Here is an 18,278-nt window from a genome sequence, read left to right as displayed (position 1 = left end):
GAATAACCATTTTCAATTTCGTTGCAAAACGAAAATACAGCCGAGCCATATTCCAGTCCAATCAGAGGTTGGATCGGGGAGAGCAGCATATGTGCCTCCTGATGAGAGACTAATAAGTTTCGAAACCGGTAGAGGTGCTTGCAGCACTTTCTGATTGGACTGGAATATGGCTCGGCTGTATTTTCGTTTTGCAACGAAATTGAAAATGGTTATTCATTTTTGATTTACATTTACTCTGTGTGGAGTATGAAGGGAACCAGTCTCGTTGGAACTTTACCGCGCTGAGCAGATGGGACGTGAATTTTAAATTGTAGAATTCCCTCATCTTCCTTAGTCTCAGCATCCGTATGGCTTGCAAATTGTAGAAGCCTCGTAGGTGTAACCAGAGAAGGTTCCCATTGTTTTCATTCTGGTGGGATATGCTATATGCCATTAGAGTGAAAACTTAGTCTTTTGCTAGCAGTTGCCGCTAGGGCATCTATGCCATTTCGTTCGTTGCAATTCGCGACTGCACGCTGGGGTTTGTTTTGGTTGGATCGGGGAGAGCAGCATATGTGCCTCCTGATGAGAGACTAATAAGTTTCGAAACCGGTAGAGGTGCTTGCAGCACTCTCTGATTGGACTGGAATATGGCTCGGCTGTATTTTCGTTTTGCAACGAAATTGAAAATGGTTATTCATTTTTGATTTACATTTACTCTGTGTGGAGTATGAAGGGAACCAGTCTCGTTGGAACTTTACCGCGCTAAGCAGATGGGACGTGAATTGTAAATTGTAGAATTCCCTCATCTTCCTTAGTCTCAGCATCCGTATGGCTTGCAAATTGTAGAAGCCTCGGAGGTGTAACCAGAGAAGGTTCCCATTGTTTTCATTCTGGTGGGATATGCTATATGCCATTAGAGTGAAAACTTAGTCTTTTGAAAATTAATAATTCTAGTTCTTCTTAAATGATTAAGTTTATATTATATTAATAAAAAATATTCATATCTGTGAGACTGTATATGCAATTTAAAAAATAGCTAAAGTTACTCACGATTACACATTTATCCACTAGGTATTGTCCATTCTTTTCCATTTTTGTCCTCTTGACGTTTGGGCGTGGCCCCATGTCTCCAAACCTTCGTCCATGTCGACGTCTACCATTTGGACTCCCTTATCGTTGGCCTCTCCAGCTCCATATAGTCTCCATATAGTCTAACGATACCAATTAATATGAGGATTGGTACTTTACCACAAATTTCCTTCGTTTCTTCCAGTTGTTTGCCATCTTTCCTGATTTCTACTGCTTCAGAAGTCCAGTCCGTCTCTCAGGTCGCCATATGGTGGTAACTGGATATTTACTATACTGGAATGGGGTTGACTATCAGGAATACACTATATTCTCATAACTCCTTTATTTGGTTAAATTAATACCATATAAATGTATTCAGTTGATAGGATAGAACATTATTCTGCTCTAACGGCAGCAACCTCCCAAACCTAACTAACTAATTCGACTGACCCACTAATGACTCAAATCTGATCGTGTTCCCATATTTATCAAATACTTCGTTTTGTAAATATGTTTGTATATTCTCGTTAGTGTGTCAAAATGAATAATCGACCTTGTTGATCTAAGCAAAACGTGGACTTTAACTAAGGTGTTCTACTTTGCAATTATTATAATATCTATTTGCGTGATGCTTATTGTTTTATAAATAAATATCTAACGAATACTTTAGTTAATTTAAGGATTTTTAAAAGATTTTAATAATGAGATAAATCCCATTATTGGGTGTACAGTACCTGCACTTTCTGCCAAGTATGATAAGGATACGCCAAATAGTTTTAAAGTGCTAGATACAAATAATTTTTAAATTTTAATCATATATGAATCATATATGAATCATATATCATAAATTAATCAAAATAACTGTGCCGTTTCATATTTAACTTCAAATATCTCGAAAACTAATGACTTTATCGTTACCAATGAATAGTACATTATTTACGTAGAAAGTATTGGAGAATCCAAAAATGGCACCAAAATAGTAATTCCTCCAGTAGCGTAGAATTTGAGAAGGGTCAACCCAACACTATCCCCTGTCGTACGCCTCTGGTAGTAGCTAGAAACGTTTGTTTATCATAATTTAGTAGGGTGTATAGTAGTCGCACTTTCTACCAAGTATGAAAAGTATACGTCGAATAGTTTTAAAATACTGAGCAAAACAATTTTTAAATTTTTAGGTAAAACACCCTGTAACTCAGTAAGGAACCATATTTTAATTAGGTGTTTTAGGTTAAATCTTCGTATTTTATACTAAGGTTTCTCCAGTTACTATATGGACAAATATTAATGAAACACCCTCTATATTGTGTATATGATCTGTAAGTTTCATCGGTTCAAAGTGCTTATTATTGAAAGGGCTGTAGTTAAAAGGGGTTGAACGAGTCAATGATCACGAATGTATGCAAATTTAGAAACACCAAATCTTAATCAAATTTTGTCTAACAGAAAAACAAAAAAATACATGATATTCAGAAAAGCAAATCTGACTTTTTTGTTTTTCGAGATTTTTGGTATCTTCAATAATTTCTAAGTTATTTTGAAAAAGACATATTTTTCAAAATTTAAATTTTAAAAAATTTTATTTTGAAACCAAATTTTTTCAAAAATAAGCACTTTGAGTCGATGAAACTTACAGATCATTTATAAACATAACATAAGTAAAATAATTTGTGGAGCGGTAACGATTAATTTCATTTAAGTTGCTAATTAGGGGGTGGTCTTCCCGATCTTTTTTTGCAAAAACAACAGGGACCAACTTTATTTTGAGCGTAACTTGCTTAAATTTAATGCTAGAAACTTTTTGTAAAAACAGAAATAAAGCTTTTTTTAAACACTAAAAAATATATAATGGGTTTTCCTCAAAAAGTGCTTAATTTTTGAAGTTATACTTCTTTAGGCGCGATTGAGATTAAGGGTGAATTTATATTGATCTGCGCGCATGCGCACACCGACAGTATGATATTAGTCGTTATACGGGCTCTGATTGGGTGTTGAAATGATCTGTCAATAATAAATAATTGTTCAATATGAAGGTAAACAAATGTATAATATATTAGTTTTATTGTTGTGAGGACAGAAACAAAAAAGTTTATTATTGTAGTGACTTTTAAATAGTTTTTAAAGCAACAGGTACGTAATAATTGTAAATGTATCATAGGTACCTACCTATTTGAACCTACCAAAAAACATAGTATGTAATACTTTTATTTACATAATTTGATTACCATCAAAATTTCTATCAATATTCACCTAATATATTGTTTTCTTACTCTATGTTTTGTTGTATTTTTTCAATTCTAAATCATTTCAATTCAAAATCAAAATAATTTGATTTATGTAATTCAAAAATGTCAAAAGTTTAATCCGTTTAGTTAGTCGATCTTCGCACATAATGACACGTTGTCTCCGTGGCGAAGCGTTTAATTCGAATGAACCCCAATACAACGCCAATACCAACCGCGCTGATAAGTTGGTTAGAATCCCAATAGAAACTTTTATTTTTTAATTTTTTTATACATTTTATGATTGTATATTTATTATATAATTTTAGTTTCAGAAAATACGTATTTATTTAAAAAATGTTCCGACAATTAATGTTCAGAAATCATTTGTGGCATTTTTAATGTGTTTGTGTGTGTTTTATTATTTAATTATTTTAATTTTTGGCACTGTTTTAATAAAAATGTTTGAGAAGTAGTAAGTATAAGTTAGTTTAATATTTAAATAAAATATAAATAAAAAGTATATTAATTTCGTTTATAATCATATAAGCATATAATAGAAGTATAACGTCTTACGTGCGTACAAAGTACACATACATTCTTTTTTTGGATATTTCACGTCGAAATATTTTATTTGAAATTGGGTGAATATGAATCTATTTTTCATTGGCTATAACTCTGGTTCTACAAGATCCAGAGACCTAACGCGTACACCATTTTTTTTTACTTTTTTATATGCTATATTTTTGTTAAGAACGTTTTTTCGACAAAATACTTACTTTGTGAGTTATTTGCGAAAAACCATCTAAAAATGTGGTTATTTTGTTGAAAAATGAACATATTCACTCGCAAATAACTCGAAAAGTGTTGACTTGGCGAAAAATCTCTATAGAACAAAAGTTACTTAAAATTAGTCAGTTTACCCATTTCCGGACTTATTTTGGACATATATTTTTTCAGTCCCAAGAGGGGGTGAAAGTCACCCCCAGGGCAAAAGCACACATCGGCACAATATCACTTTTTTTCTTTGACATGTAAGCTATACGTATGCCAAATTTCATGTCAATCCAAGCGGTTCTTTAAAATTTAGAGCAAAAACCGTGAAAGAATGGACTATTGGTCGGCCTCTCCTGTTTTTCCCTATCGGCCTCGCTTCCCCTGTCATTTTAACTTGTCTGTTGGCATTCATCCTAAATAAGTGTCCAGTCTATTTTAATTTCTTTTCATGAATTTTTTTCTTTTATATTTTTACTTTTAATTATCTTCTAATATTTTCGCTACTTCTTTTATCACTTGTCCTAGCTCCCACGACTTTTCTTAAATACATTATTTCCGCGGCTTGCAATCTCTTTTCTTGTTTGTCGTTCAATGCCCAATTGTATGCTTGATGTGACAATGTAGTGAGAAAATTGATTTAAATATTACCATTTAGGTTTTCCTTGTACAAGAATAATTTCATATTAGACTCACTTTTGGAATTTGGTGCAAAAAAGCACACTGGAGAGGTATTGATTACCAGATTTGAATTAACCAGATCTTTTTTATCGATATAGAGGGGTCTGGAATCTTCAAAGGACATCTCAGTCCAGGACGCCGTATGATTGATTTTAGTGCAGGATTCATCTTTGTCAGATTTTGACATAGGTCCTATACAATAATGTATTAATTTACAGTAGATTTCTCTTGTGATAGTTACGCTATCGGGCCGAGGTGCTAAGTACTTATCGGACCTCGTAAAATGGAAGATATAACAAAATCTAAAACAAATATTAAAAGGGATAAACACATGGATATGAGAAATAAGTCAATATCGATATCTCGGACACGACATCAAAATTTATAGAGACAATCAGACCCAAGAGATAGATAGAAGGATTGGTCTAGGCTGGTCAGAATATTACGACAGACTGAAAAATATATTCAAGAGTGAAAAATTCTTTTAAGCCTTAAAAGAAAAGTATACAGCCAATGTGTTCTTTCCATAGATATATGGGTGGTTCGCCAAAATAAGCGGCATATTGTGTAACTCGCTTTTTTCTTAAGTCCTTTACATACTGTGTTTCACATTGTGTTGCCAAAGTTAAGTTATACAATAGATGAATGTACGCCAATTAACATTAATTAAAAAATAGTATTTTTACAATCATTCTATGCAATTTTAATGTCAAAATATCAACTCCGAGGCTGTAACCCACCTTGGTTTTTGATCTGTTTTATAGTATTACACACTGAAAAGTTACAAAAGTGCAGATTATTTTATCAATAATTAATTAAGAACCCAATGTAATTTAAAACTATCAAATTAATAATTTTCATTTTTAAAATTAAACCATAAAAATCTACTACTAAAAACTGTAACCAACTTTGTGCATCAACACCGAGGCCTCATGAAAATATATGAAAATTTAGGCCAAACTGCACTATACTGTATGGCAGGCAGCTTGACAAGAGAGGAACGCTTCAGTCTAGCCCAAATTGTGGAATAAAGTGGACGAACATAATATCGTTAAGCGATAGAAAATTTTTCAAGGTAAGCGTATGTTTTTATACAGTCAACACCGAAGCCTTCGTAAAAGCTTAATTTTGCTAATTTTTTAATATGTTTTTCTTCTAAGTATGCGCTATAAAGTTTTTTTGACACACGATGAATAAAGCAGAATTATTTTTAATTTTTTGTAGAAAGTAGAATTAAAAATGTACGAAATCATCAACACCGAAGCCATCAACTCCGAAGCCCAGTCGTGCCTCGGAGTTGACGAACGTGCCTCGGAGTTGTTTAAAGTGTGTGAATGGTAATTCTTAAACTAAAAAAATACAATTTAAATTTAGTCTGATATAGGAAAAGGGTTACTGGGTAAGCTGTCAAGATGTTTCGGTCGGTTTGGTAATTATCTTCTTTTTATAGAAAATGGCTCGTATACACTGGAGTACGACGGAAAAATGAAGGCGAAAGCCCCCAAAATCGTTAAATAAAGATTTTATGAAAGAAAGTAATTTTTTATGCAGCTATGCTTATTTCTGTAAGAATATACCATTTTGAGTAGTCTTCTCTAATGTTGATAAAAGAGACATCTGCTGTCTATTAGGCACATTATGTGAAAACATGGAGCTCATGTGTGGAAGCGGATAACGAATAATTATGTTGACATAGAGAAAATGGAGAAAAGACAGAAGAATGTGTAGAAAGGAAATGCCAAGATTGTGTTCAAAAGCAGATTAGATTTTTGAAGTTTAACGGAAAAGACACGGCTACATATTGGAAAGTTCTCTCAACACGATGGCCGGTCTAAATCAACTCCGACGCAATTGATATTTTACCTATTTTTCATGTTTTTCTGTAGTACTTTATATCAAAATGGAAGTGTTTTGTATAATTTTATTACATACCAGTTTTTATTTAATTGTTACGATCATAAATTTCAATTAACAGAGAATTACGTCAACACCGTGGACACTTGTCAACTCCGAAGTCACAACATTTCCGTTTTTCGGAAAATATTTAAAAATGATCTCTGCTGGTATCATGGGTAAGTTGAATAGCTCATTTTATAAAAAATATTTAAAAATGAACTAATTCTAAACCATGTTTTAAATTAAAATTCCCTACCTCGAAATTGCCGTCTATTTTGGCGAATCACCCATATATATTGGACAGAGAACTCGGCTATACCATATGCATAATCGGGTGTCCGCATCTATCAACTGGTGTTTACTAGTAACATATTTACATTGATATAGCCCAGTGTTTTTCAATCTGTGGGTCGAGACCCACAGGGGGTTTTATAACGTTTTAAAAACGTTTATAACTGTTTTTCATGAATAACTTAAAAAAATTTAAATTTATAGAAAAAATCATTTAAAACAAAATTGTAGCTAATAAAAAAAATAAAGAGATGTATATACACCGTTCTTAGGCGTCAACGCCCTTCGGTAGGGATCTATGGGGGAGTATCACCGAGCCGCAAGCCCTTATCCCTTGCCGTACTGCTCCCTCATAGGTCGATCAGATGCCCGCATATTCCAGTCTAAGCGCCAGATTCATATTTAGAATTTTATACTGACGCGTTAGCCTTTTTGTTTTTCCGATGGCCTGGCTTGGGCCTGAACTCTCGTACCTCACGGCGAAGTAACGTGCGGGTCAGCCGCTAGTCGCACTGAGCTATCCGATCGACAAAAATAAAATCGAAATTCCGATCGAAAAAAAAAAGAGATACGCGTCTAAAAGACCTATGTAAACCCAATAACGACTGAGTTATTGCTCTTTAAAGAATGGTTATTTTCGAAGAACATCGAAATGGATAACTTTTAATCTCAAATTACTCGAATGTGGTGCAAATTTTTGGGGAAACTTAAGAGACATATTGTAAAGCTCATTAAAATACCTTTCAAATAAGCTCTGACAAAAATTTTTTGCATAAGAACTGACTGACTCATAAAGAAAATAAATAGGCTATTGATTATGTACTATAGAAAGGAACTACAACGTTAACGGAGTTTTATTATTTCATATGGTCAATGAATCTCTATATATAAAAAAACCGCGGAGTGCTACCATCTAAAGGGGTGCGTTTTTGAGAAATGTGTGGATTAGTCCCTGGGCACAGGTTACATTAGGGTGAGTTCTATGCACTTTTGGTACAAACACGTCTACATAAAAATTGTTCCTGGTTAAATTTCCTATCTAAATATAACTTCTTAAAGTCAAAGATACTTTTTTTTAGAAAAATATATTCAAAAGAAGAAGCACAAAGAAACCCAAAAGAAAGAAATTTTGTTTTTTGTCCCATAACTTTTGTCCACGGGGATATAGGTATAGACATTGCTTCACAGAAAAAAACTTACATATTTTGTCTTTAAAATGATGTTTGGTAGAGGTCATTAGGATTTACAGTTTTCGAAATATGATTTTTCAAAATTCGCCCCTCACAGCAATTTTGGGCAATTTTCCTTGTTATTTCGCAAATATTGTTCTGTAATTTTTTTCTACGTAACTTTAGGCATATGCAATGGTACATGTAAGAGGAATAGTTACAATTACCTTTAAAATGTTCTACTGTATAATATTGTACGACTTCTTTTAAAGAGGTTATCTTTTTCAAGACTTTATACTTTTAACGAGTTTTTATATTTTTTACGAATATTTTTTAAATTTCCCATTATAATTTTTTTCTACATTTAGTATATATATTATATAATAAAGAAGAAATCTTATTCTGTTTACTTTAAAATGGTGTATTATAAAAAATTATAGGATTATTTTTGATTAAGATATGCTTTTTCAAAATGTAATAAGTAGGTACTTGCAACGATTTTTGATTTTAGGATTATTTTTTAAATTCCTTATTATAACTTTTTTACGTGATTGTGTGTTATGATTGAATCTTATGTTTTATAGGTAATACTTTGGATCCACTTGACTCGGCCGGACAAACTTCAAAATATGGATTAATTTCAATATAACTGTCAAAGCTCCTGCACCACAAGCTTTGCTTGAAAAAATAGCATGTAAATGTACCAAAAGATGTACAAAAAACTGCGGGTGTAGGAAGATAGGAATTAGTCGTTCAATATTCAGCAAAGGGTGCATGTGCATGGGTACTAATTGTGGGAACTCTAAGATAACTGAGGTATCAGAGGAAGATATTGAAGCTAATGCTAACGAAGAGATGGACTTTGATTTTGAAAATTTTTTAAATGTCAACGTTTAAATAATTTTAACTAAAGTGATGTTTTCTAAGACTAATGTTTATGTAATTTTTGTAAAAGAAATAATTTTAAATAATACAGGTAAAAAAATATCAAAGAATCACTCGGTTTCCATTACATATTTAAATATAGATGATAAACCATTTTAAAGAATAGAAAGTAAGCCCTCTTTTTTGAACAATATATAGTATATTTATGTACAAGAAAAACAAAGTTATAATGAGAAATTTCAAAAATAATCGTAAAAAATGTAAAAAATGATATTTTTTTATATTATGTATTATATAATATATAATGTTTAATATAATATTATAATATATATACTATATATAATATGATATTATATAATAATATTTTTATATTATATTATAAAAAATCGTTAAAAGTATAAAACCTTTAAAAACCATAATCTCTTTAAAAAAAGTCGTACAACGTTATACAGTAGATCATTTTAAACGTAATTGATTTCTGTTCCTATTACGTGTACCATTGCGTATACCTAAAGTTACGTAGAAAAAAGTTACAGAACAATATTTGCGAAATAACAAGGAAAATTGCCCAAAATTGCTGTGAGTGGCGAACTTTGAAAAATCATATTTCGAAAACTATAAATCCTAATTACCTCTACTAAACAACATTTTAAAGAAAAAATATGTAGGTTTTTTTTCTGTAAAGCAATGTCTATACCTATATCCTCGTGGACAAAAGTTATGGGACAAAAAACAAAATTTCTTTCTTTTGGGTTTCTTTCTGATTTTTCTTTTGAATATATTTTTGTAAAAAAAAGTATCTTTGACTTCAAAAAGTTATATTTAGATAGGAAATTTAACCAGGAACAATTTTTATGTAGATATGTTTGTACCAAAAGTGCATAGAACTCAACCTCATGTAACCTGTGCCCAGGGACTAATTCACCCATTTATCAAAAACGCACCCCTTTAAATGGTAGCACTCCGCGGTTTTTGCATATATAGATGTCCATTGACCATGTGAAGTAATAAAACCCCGTTAACGTTGTAGTTCCTTTTAGCTATCTTATTTTGAATATAATCAATAGCCTAAAAGTCGCTCTCTGCTTTTTCTTTTTGAAATGTAAAAATTAAACCCTCGTCATTACAATTTTAATAGAATTGAATAGCTTCCCACTTGAAGTTAACTTTACTTAGGTATAGTTGAGACGATCCATGTGATTTGACCGGTTTAGAATGCTAAGTTTAGAAGAAATAGTTGAATAAATTGAAAATTACATTTTTAAAATAAAAAAAAGTGCATTTTTCTTAAATAAATCTACAAGTATTCATAATATGAAAAAATGTTTCAAATATTAATTGTAGAATTTCTTTTACTGAAAATTTTAATTTTTTTTTTTTTTGGTTTTTGTAACATGAATACTTTTAGGTTTATTTAAGAAAAATGCAGTTTTTTTTTAATTATAATAATGTCTTTTCGATTTAATCAACTATTTGTTTCTAAACTAATCATTCCAAACCGGTCGAATCACATGGATCGTATCAATTATACCTAAATAAAGTTAATTTCAAGTGGGAAGCTATTTATTTCTATTAGGATTGTAACGACGAGAGTTTCATTTTTACATTTCAAAAAGAAAAAAGTGGAGAGCGACTTTATTTTCGTCATAAGTCAGTCAGTTCTTATGCAAAATACTTTTGTCATAGCTTATTTGAAAGATTTATTATGAACTTTAAAATATGTCTCTTAAGTTCACCCAAAAAATTGCACCCCATTCGAGTTATTTGAGATTGAAGGTTCTCCATTTCGCATGGCGTAACCAGGGGTGCTTTTGGGGGTTATAACCCCCCCCTTTGGATGTACTTTAAGCTCTATACGCTTAACAGCATTATTATTCCATACCCCCAGAGACGTTCAAGTAAACGTAACCCCCCCTTAGGATCATCCTGGTTACACATCTGCCATTTCGAGGTTCTTAGAAAAGAACCAGAGCAATAACTCAGTCGTTACTGGGGCTACCTAGGTATTTCCGACGCGAATCGCTTTGTTCTTTTATAAGCCACAATTTTGTTCTTAATGATTTTTTCTATCAAATTAAATTTTTTTTAGTTATTCATGGAAAACAGTGAGTTTTTTCGTATATAATATCACAAGAGTGAAAATTTTGCCGGTAAATTATTTCCTCTCGAATGATATTCGACAAGACTATTTCACGAGACAATTAATGCACCATATCTACGAAATATAATCTTTATTTATTTGTTATTACCAGACACTTTCGTGACGGATCTGTCATAATTTTGTCGCTGAGAAATCACGTCACTAAGGAGTTTTGTCAGTAGGAAACGATGTGTTGCTATGACGTTTTATCAGTTAAAAACAGTCTAGTGAAATAGTCAATGGAAAATGCATATTTTCAGTCGCAAATGCATAACTTGGAAAGTGTCAATTTTGCAAAAAAATTTTATAGAACAACATTTACTTAGAATTGGTCACTCTATCGATTTCCATAGTTATTTTGATTAAAAAATGTTCATCCCCTAGATGGGGTTATTTTCACCCCCAGGGCAAAAGCGCCGTTCGGCATAGGGTAAATTTTGAAGAAGACTCAGAGCTTTAATCCAAATTTTCATTAAAATCGGTGTTGATTCTAAAAATTTAACGGTTTTACAGTTTTTTACCGCTGATGAGTGGTCTAATTTATGGCGTTAGATAATTTAGTAATCCATCATTTCCGTCTAGCCATACTTTTCCAACATTTTTGACAGTGGCGTCGCTGCTCTTCGTTTTTTTTTCTATCATACTTTATCTTATCTATATTTTCATATTATAGCCGTTTTCGAATCAAAAATAATAATTTACTAACCAAGGACAGAACCGCTAACTCAACTACTTAACGATAATTTTTTAACCTTGTTCATTATAGGTACATACATAAATCTAATCTAATTCAATTATACTCCAGGGAAATAAGCTAAAATAGACTATGTTCGGGACACTCAAATATCTAGGTAGCTGACTACTTTTTTAGTTATTGTAGACATATAGGAAGAAAACCTATCTGTTTCCTGCTAGCTTATACGCTGTGAGCTCGTACGTAAAGGGGATATTTATAAATTCGCGAGCGCCAGTAGTGGCAAGTCTGTAAACGTTTACCGGAAATTTGACATAAATGTCAAAGTGATTAATTTAAAATTAAAATTAAAAACATTAGTTATAAAAAATATAAGTTGGTCAAAGCTGTGGTATATATTTTTACCTTAAATATACTTACGTTTTAAATAGTGAATTTACGTTTTTTTAATGTTCCGTAATATATGTAGTATCTATTAATCTTAGCGCCATCTACACGATAATTGTGAAAATATCCGAAGTAAGAAATTAATATTTCATCAATAGAACTTCAAAATGATTAGCAAAATCTTAAAAAAAATCTATTACAATTTAATTACTTCTAAGCGTTGCAAATATTAAGCGATAACAATTAAATAATAAATTAAAAAATTACCGGTGAAAGTTGAATTAGTAATCCGCCAGGAGCGACACCAGCGAAGCTCAGGGCGTATAGTCTAAGAGCTGGGAGCGGATTTTGTGCGTGATAAGTAATATGGAAAAACTATACGGGGATATGTTGAATTAGTTGTGTACATGGCTTTCACCAACGGCCGGAAACCAGAGTGGGGGCCGAGGGTAGTTATAAGGGGTCAAAGTCGCGGTTTTTATAATTTTTTGTGACGCTCATGATCGAGATAGTGCACCAAAATTTGGGAATAAGGAGGTCATGACGTACCTAAGTAAAATCTCTAGGGGCGCAACGCTGCGTGGCCGACAAAAGGGTGGGGGTAGGGGTGAATATAAAAAATATAAAGGGTTTTTTGCAACGTTCGTGATTGAGATAGTGCACCAAAATTTGGGTATAAGTAGACCATGGCATAAATAAGTAAAATCTCTAGAGCCGGAAACCAGAGTGGGGGAGGAAGGTAGTTATAAGGGGTCAAAGTCCCGTTTTTTATTATTTTTTTGTGACGCTCATGATCGAGATAGTGCACCAAAATTTGGAAATAAGTAGGTCATGACGTAACTAAGTAAAATCTTCAGGAGTGGAACGCTGCGTGGCCGACAAAGGCGTGGGGCAGGGGTGAATATGAAAAAATGTAAGGGGTTTTTTGCGACGTTCGTGATTGAAATAGTGCACCAAAATTTGGGAATAAGTAGATCATGACATTACTAAGTAAAATATCCAGCGGCGGAACGCTGCGTGGGGGACATATGTTGTGCCGGATCACAAAAAATAATACACACTGCAACTTTGACCCCTTAAAACTACCCTTATCCCCAATGCTGGTTTCCGGCTCTGGGGATTTTACTTAGCTAAGTCATGGTCTACTTATTCCCAAATTTAGGTGCACTATCTCAATCTAGCACGTCGCAAAAAACCCCTTATATTTTTTATATTCACACCTACCCCCACCCCTTTATCGGCCACGCAGCGTTCCACACCTGGAGATTGTACTTAGTTACCTCATGACCTACTTATTCCCAAATTTTGGTGCAATATCTCGATCATGAGCGTCACAAAAAAAAAATAAAAACGGCGACTTTGACCCCTTATAACTACCCTCGTCCCCCACCTTGGGTTTCCAGGTCTGAGGATTTTACTTAGTTATGTCATGGTCTACTTATTCCCTTAGTTACGTCATGACCTACTTACTCCCAAATTTTGGTGCACTATCTCCATCATGAGCGTCACAAAAAAAATAATAAAAACCGCGACTTTGACCCCTTATAACTACCCTCGGCCCCCACTCTGGTTTCCGGCCGTTGGTGAAAGTCATGTACACAACTAATTCAACATATCCCCGTATAGTTTTTCCATATTACTTATCACGCACGAAATCCGCTTTTATCTCTCCGACTACTAGAGTTCGCGTCCGTTTTTTAATTATAAATAACTTAGTGCAAAAATCACGATTTTTTCGATTTTTTGCACCCCATTCAAAAACTAAATAATTGACATAAAACTACAAAATTTAATTTTTTAGAACATTGAAAACCCTTCAAAATGCCGATTTTTGAAATTTAAAAAGTTAATTTGTTGCTACGCAAACTGCAAAATAAGTGAAAATCGTTATTTGTTAATACTAACTTTGGAACTTTAGTGTTTCACCAAAAGTTCGGTATTGGGGTATTTAACAAACCCTCAAAATTTGAGACCGACCCAATAATTAGTTTAAAAGTTATTCTATTTGTTTTTCCAAGAGACCTTTATTTTGCAATGACATAAGACAGAAAATAATGAAAATAGGGTAATTCTGCGTATGTCAAATGAAAGTAGAAAAGGGGTACTGTCAAAATGTACTAAAAAAAGATAAAAAATTATCTAATATAGTCAAAAATCCTAATGCCAAATTCTTAAAATTTTGTAGTTTAAAAACATTTAGAATAACTTTAAAAATATTGTCCGTAGAAAAAATCATTTTACATATTCGAAAAGTTGGTATTTTACACGAATTTTTTAAAATTCAGTTCAATCGGTGACTACAGTTGAGTCCCTAAATCTTTATCCGTGCGTCATCATTTAAAGCATACGAAATAAGTCGATGATAAGTCGGAAATTTAGTGACTTACTAGGAGGGTACATATAGATTTTCACTTTGGAAAAAATCAAACAAGATAGAACTTTTTGTAATTTCATTCAGAAATGTTTAATAAACAACATATCAAAAAGTTCTACTCGAGAAGTGGGTGCTTCAGTTTTTATTAAACAAATGAACTACGAAATTAGATGTTTTTTTTAGTAACTCCGAAAATATAAATTTTAGAAAAAAAGACCATTAAAAAATTCAGAAAATTTTACAAAAAAAACCTTATATAAAGAATTTTCTAAAATTAAATCTGTATCTGCTATAATTTTTTATTTATAACGCTAAAGTCAACCTTCTCACAAACATTGGCGCACTGTAAACTAGCGTACGGCGAAGTGCACGGTTGAGTTATTTTAATGTAATTCTTTAACTAATGGATCAAATGAAATTTTACAAATTGAACATGAAAGAAGAGTAATTAAGCTATCTATGGCAAGCCGCACACCAACGAAACATGAAACAAAAAACATGAAACACGAAATATGAAACGAGTGTGATTCATGCTCATAACACATTTTTATTTTCGGAAAGTTTCATAAATGGCCGGACGTCTATTTGTTTAGCAGTGTTTTATTTCCATGAAACGTGATTTACGTATCATGTTTCTTTGATGTGCCTTATGGTTATAATAAAAAGAAATAAAATGTATGGGCATAAGTACAGTGTGGGCGGAAATTAAGTCTTACATGAATTTTGTTTAAAAATGATTTGAAAATGTGTAACTAATACAATGTTTCTTATAAAACTCTCAATTTTGCACAATTTACCTTTCAAGTATCTTGCTAAATGATGTTTCATTCAAAAAAATCTCAAAAATTTAATTCAAATGATATGACGTCTCAAAAAATGTAAGTTTTGAAATCTTCGTAGTTTTATAGAATTACCACCATTTTAAGACGGTATTATTCAAGTTTGAACAGATCTATTGGAGATTTATAAGTGCTTTATTAAAGCTTACGATGTAGTCTTTAAAATTCACTAAATTATTTTACTTTAGAAATAAAATACACTATTTGTTTTTGAGAAAATTAAGAAAGATAACAACAAAAAATGTAATACAAAAACCGAAAATTACCATCTAAAAAAATGTTTATACAAAGTGATCAAAACTTTTTTCTGTAAAACTTACCTAAAATACATTTAATAATAAGCTTTAACAATAATAAATGTTCAGCCAAAATTTTTTTTTGTAGCTCATATACAGTATGTCTTTTTTTATTTTATCTGTTTTATCTGTTATGTCTGTTATTAACTTTTTTATTATCAGTTTAACGAAAAAAACTTATTCTTTATAAAATACTCTGCACCTTGAAAACAAAAGTGACATTATCCCAAAATCTAGATATTTCAGTATGACCGTTTAAAGTTTTTCGAACAGTTCTGTAATGGATGTTGAACTAAAATAACCGAATTAAATACTATAATTAATGTTATTTAACAGTTTGATTAAAATACAGTTAGTTTCTCCTGAATAAGGCAGGTTAATAATGTAACTACTAATTTAGAAAAAAATCTTTAAAAAAAATTCCTTATAGTGCCACTTTTGTTCTACATAAAAGTTCTGAGTATTAGAATAAAAAGTCAAGTTAATATTTACCTTAATGATAAAAAAAGAGAAAAATAAAACGAAATTATTTCATATTAAAAAGAAAAATCGTTTATTTGGTAAAAGTAAACAAACTATTAATAATACTTAATGAAACTTAACATTTTAAATTTACGTGAAAACCGACACTAAAGAAAAAATGTCACTTTTTTACTTACAACGACGTGCTTCTCCCTCAACAATCCGCCGAAAACCGACACGAAACCGATAGAGTGCCACTTTTTAAATTACCACTTTGACAAAACACCTAAAAGTAAAAAGTGACACTAGCGACTTCTAGGAGAAACTATGCGAGCTATTAGAACAGGAGTCTCTGCAATAGGAGCGTTTAGTCAAAAGTAATGCAGATATCGCTATAACTAAAAATTGATGTTTTCAGTATAGTGCCACTTTTGTTTTCAAGGTGCGATATATACTCTAAGATGAAATCATCAAATATCAAATTTGTGTGTGTGTTTATGTTTTATTGGCACTGGTTTAAGCAACCAACTGGCCAGTCAATGTGTTTTGAATTCTCTCTTTTACAAAATATATGCTTAGTATCTAAATTTAACTATTAGTACTACTGTTTTTTTTTACTCTGTTTTTTTTATTATTTTTTTTATTATATTTTTTAACATTTTTTTTATTACATTTTTTTTTTTTTTTTTTGTATATTTTTTTTTGTATATTTTTTTATCGCGCTAAGACCTAAACCCGATTCAACCTCGCGAAAGTTTAGATCTTAGTATCTTTTTATTTTATTTAATTATTTTTTTTTTTTTTATTTTTTTTTCTTTTTTTCTCAGAGCTTTAATTTTAAACAATTAACATGGTTGTACAAAATTTTATAAACATCTAGATTGTTTGATTGTAAAAGGTATATAAGATTAAAAGGAAATTGTACATTAACTTGAACTAGATTGGCAAAAAAGTTTGATATTTCAATAAAATGTAAAGGACATTCTAATAGCATATGTTGTAGATCAGCTAGCTCTCCACATAAACATTCATCATTATCTACAAGTCCTATTTCTCTTTTGTAGACTGGAGTCAGACAGTGATTACTTCTTATTCGACAAATAGTTTTGATAAAGCCTTTGTTGGAAACTTGATTAAACCATGTCTTGTTGGGAAGTGTAGGCTGGATTTTTTTGTAATAATTTCCTTTGTCTGAATTATTGTATTGTTCCTGCCATTTCGTCCGTTTGATAGATCTCATAATAGAAATTATGTCTCCCATAGGAAGTTGATAAGTATGCAGAGTGGATTCCTTCGTTGTTGCTTTTTTAGCCAGATCATCTACTATTTCGTTGTTTTTTATACCAATGTGTGCTTTTACCCAACACAATATTATATTTTTGCCCGATTTCAAAGCTTCACTGTTCATTGCTATGATGTCACTGATGATATAATTTTCTGCAAAATTATGTACATTATATTTCAATGTCTTTACAATGCTTTGGCAGTCTGTAAATATAACATAATTGAGTTCTTTTTGATTAATACATATTTTGTATGCTTCTTTGATTGCAATGAGTTCAGCTGTGAAAATTGTCATTTTATCAGGTAATCTGTTGTTTATTTTTATACTTTTTTGTGGGTAATATATAGCATATCCAACTTTTCCTTCCATTTTTGAACCATCCGTATATAATTTCTGATAACTCCCCCAGTTTTTTTGTACACACTGAAGGTGGTCTATTTTAGTAAGGAAGTCTGTCGCACGAATATTACTTAAATGACAGTTAACTGGAGATAAATAATCTTCATAATTTAGCTTTCGAGACGATTAATTAATTAATTAATTAATTAATTCATAATTAAATATCAAATTTAATTAATTTTAAACGAGGTATGTCAAAAAATATGAATTTCACTTAAGAGTGCAGTACCTTTACATTTCACAATATAGAAAATTGTTATTAAGAAAAGTTGTTTGGAATTAAAAAAATTGTTTAAGTGTCCTTCTAATTAAATTATTGTGAATAATAAACGTACTTAACTCTTAAGAAAAATTCATATTTTTTACATACCTCTGGTATAAAATTAAAAATATTTGATATTTGATGGTTGTATCTTAGATTTTAGACCAGGGAGAGC

At 31.4% G+C, this 18,278-nt stretch overlaps 1 protein-coding gene across 4 annotated transcripts in view; it reads right to left on the bottom strand.

The window, feature by feature from the left end:
- LOC114325182 (PRL-1 phosphatase-like) overlaps nt 1–18,278 on the bottom strand; it is a 113,240-nt gene that overhangs the window by 60,612 nt on the left and 34,350 nt on the right. The window contains exon 1 of one of the 4 annotated variants that reach the window (XM_028273177.2): nt 1,033–1,645. The exons of the other annotated variants lie outside the window; for them this stretch is intronic. The gene's annotated coding sequence lies outside the window, so the exon portion shown is untranslated. Of the gene's footprint in view, nt 1–1,032; nt 1,646–18,278 lie in introns of those variants that run through there. 4 annotated transcript variants of the gene reach the window in all.

The sequence above is a fragment of the Diabrotica virgifera genome, chromosome 9 (assembly GCF_917563875.1).
Source record: "Diabrotica virgifera virgifera chromosome 9, PGI_DIABVI_V3a".
NCBI classification, from domain to species: Eukaryota; Metazoa; Arthropoda; class Insecta; order Coleoptera; family Chrysomelidae; genus Diabrotica; species Diabrotica virgifera.
Note: the sequence above shows the minus strand (reverse complement) of the source record. Positions and strands in the feature narration are given on the sequence as shown.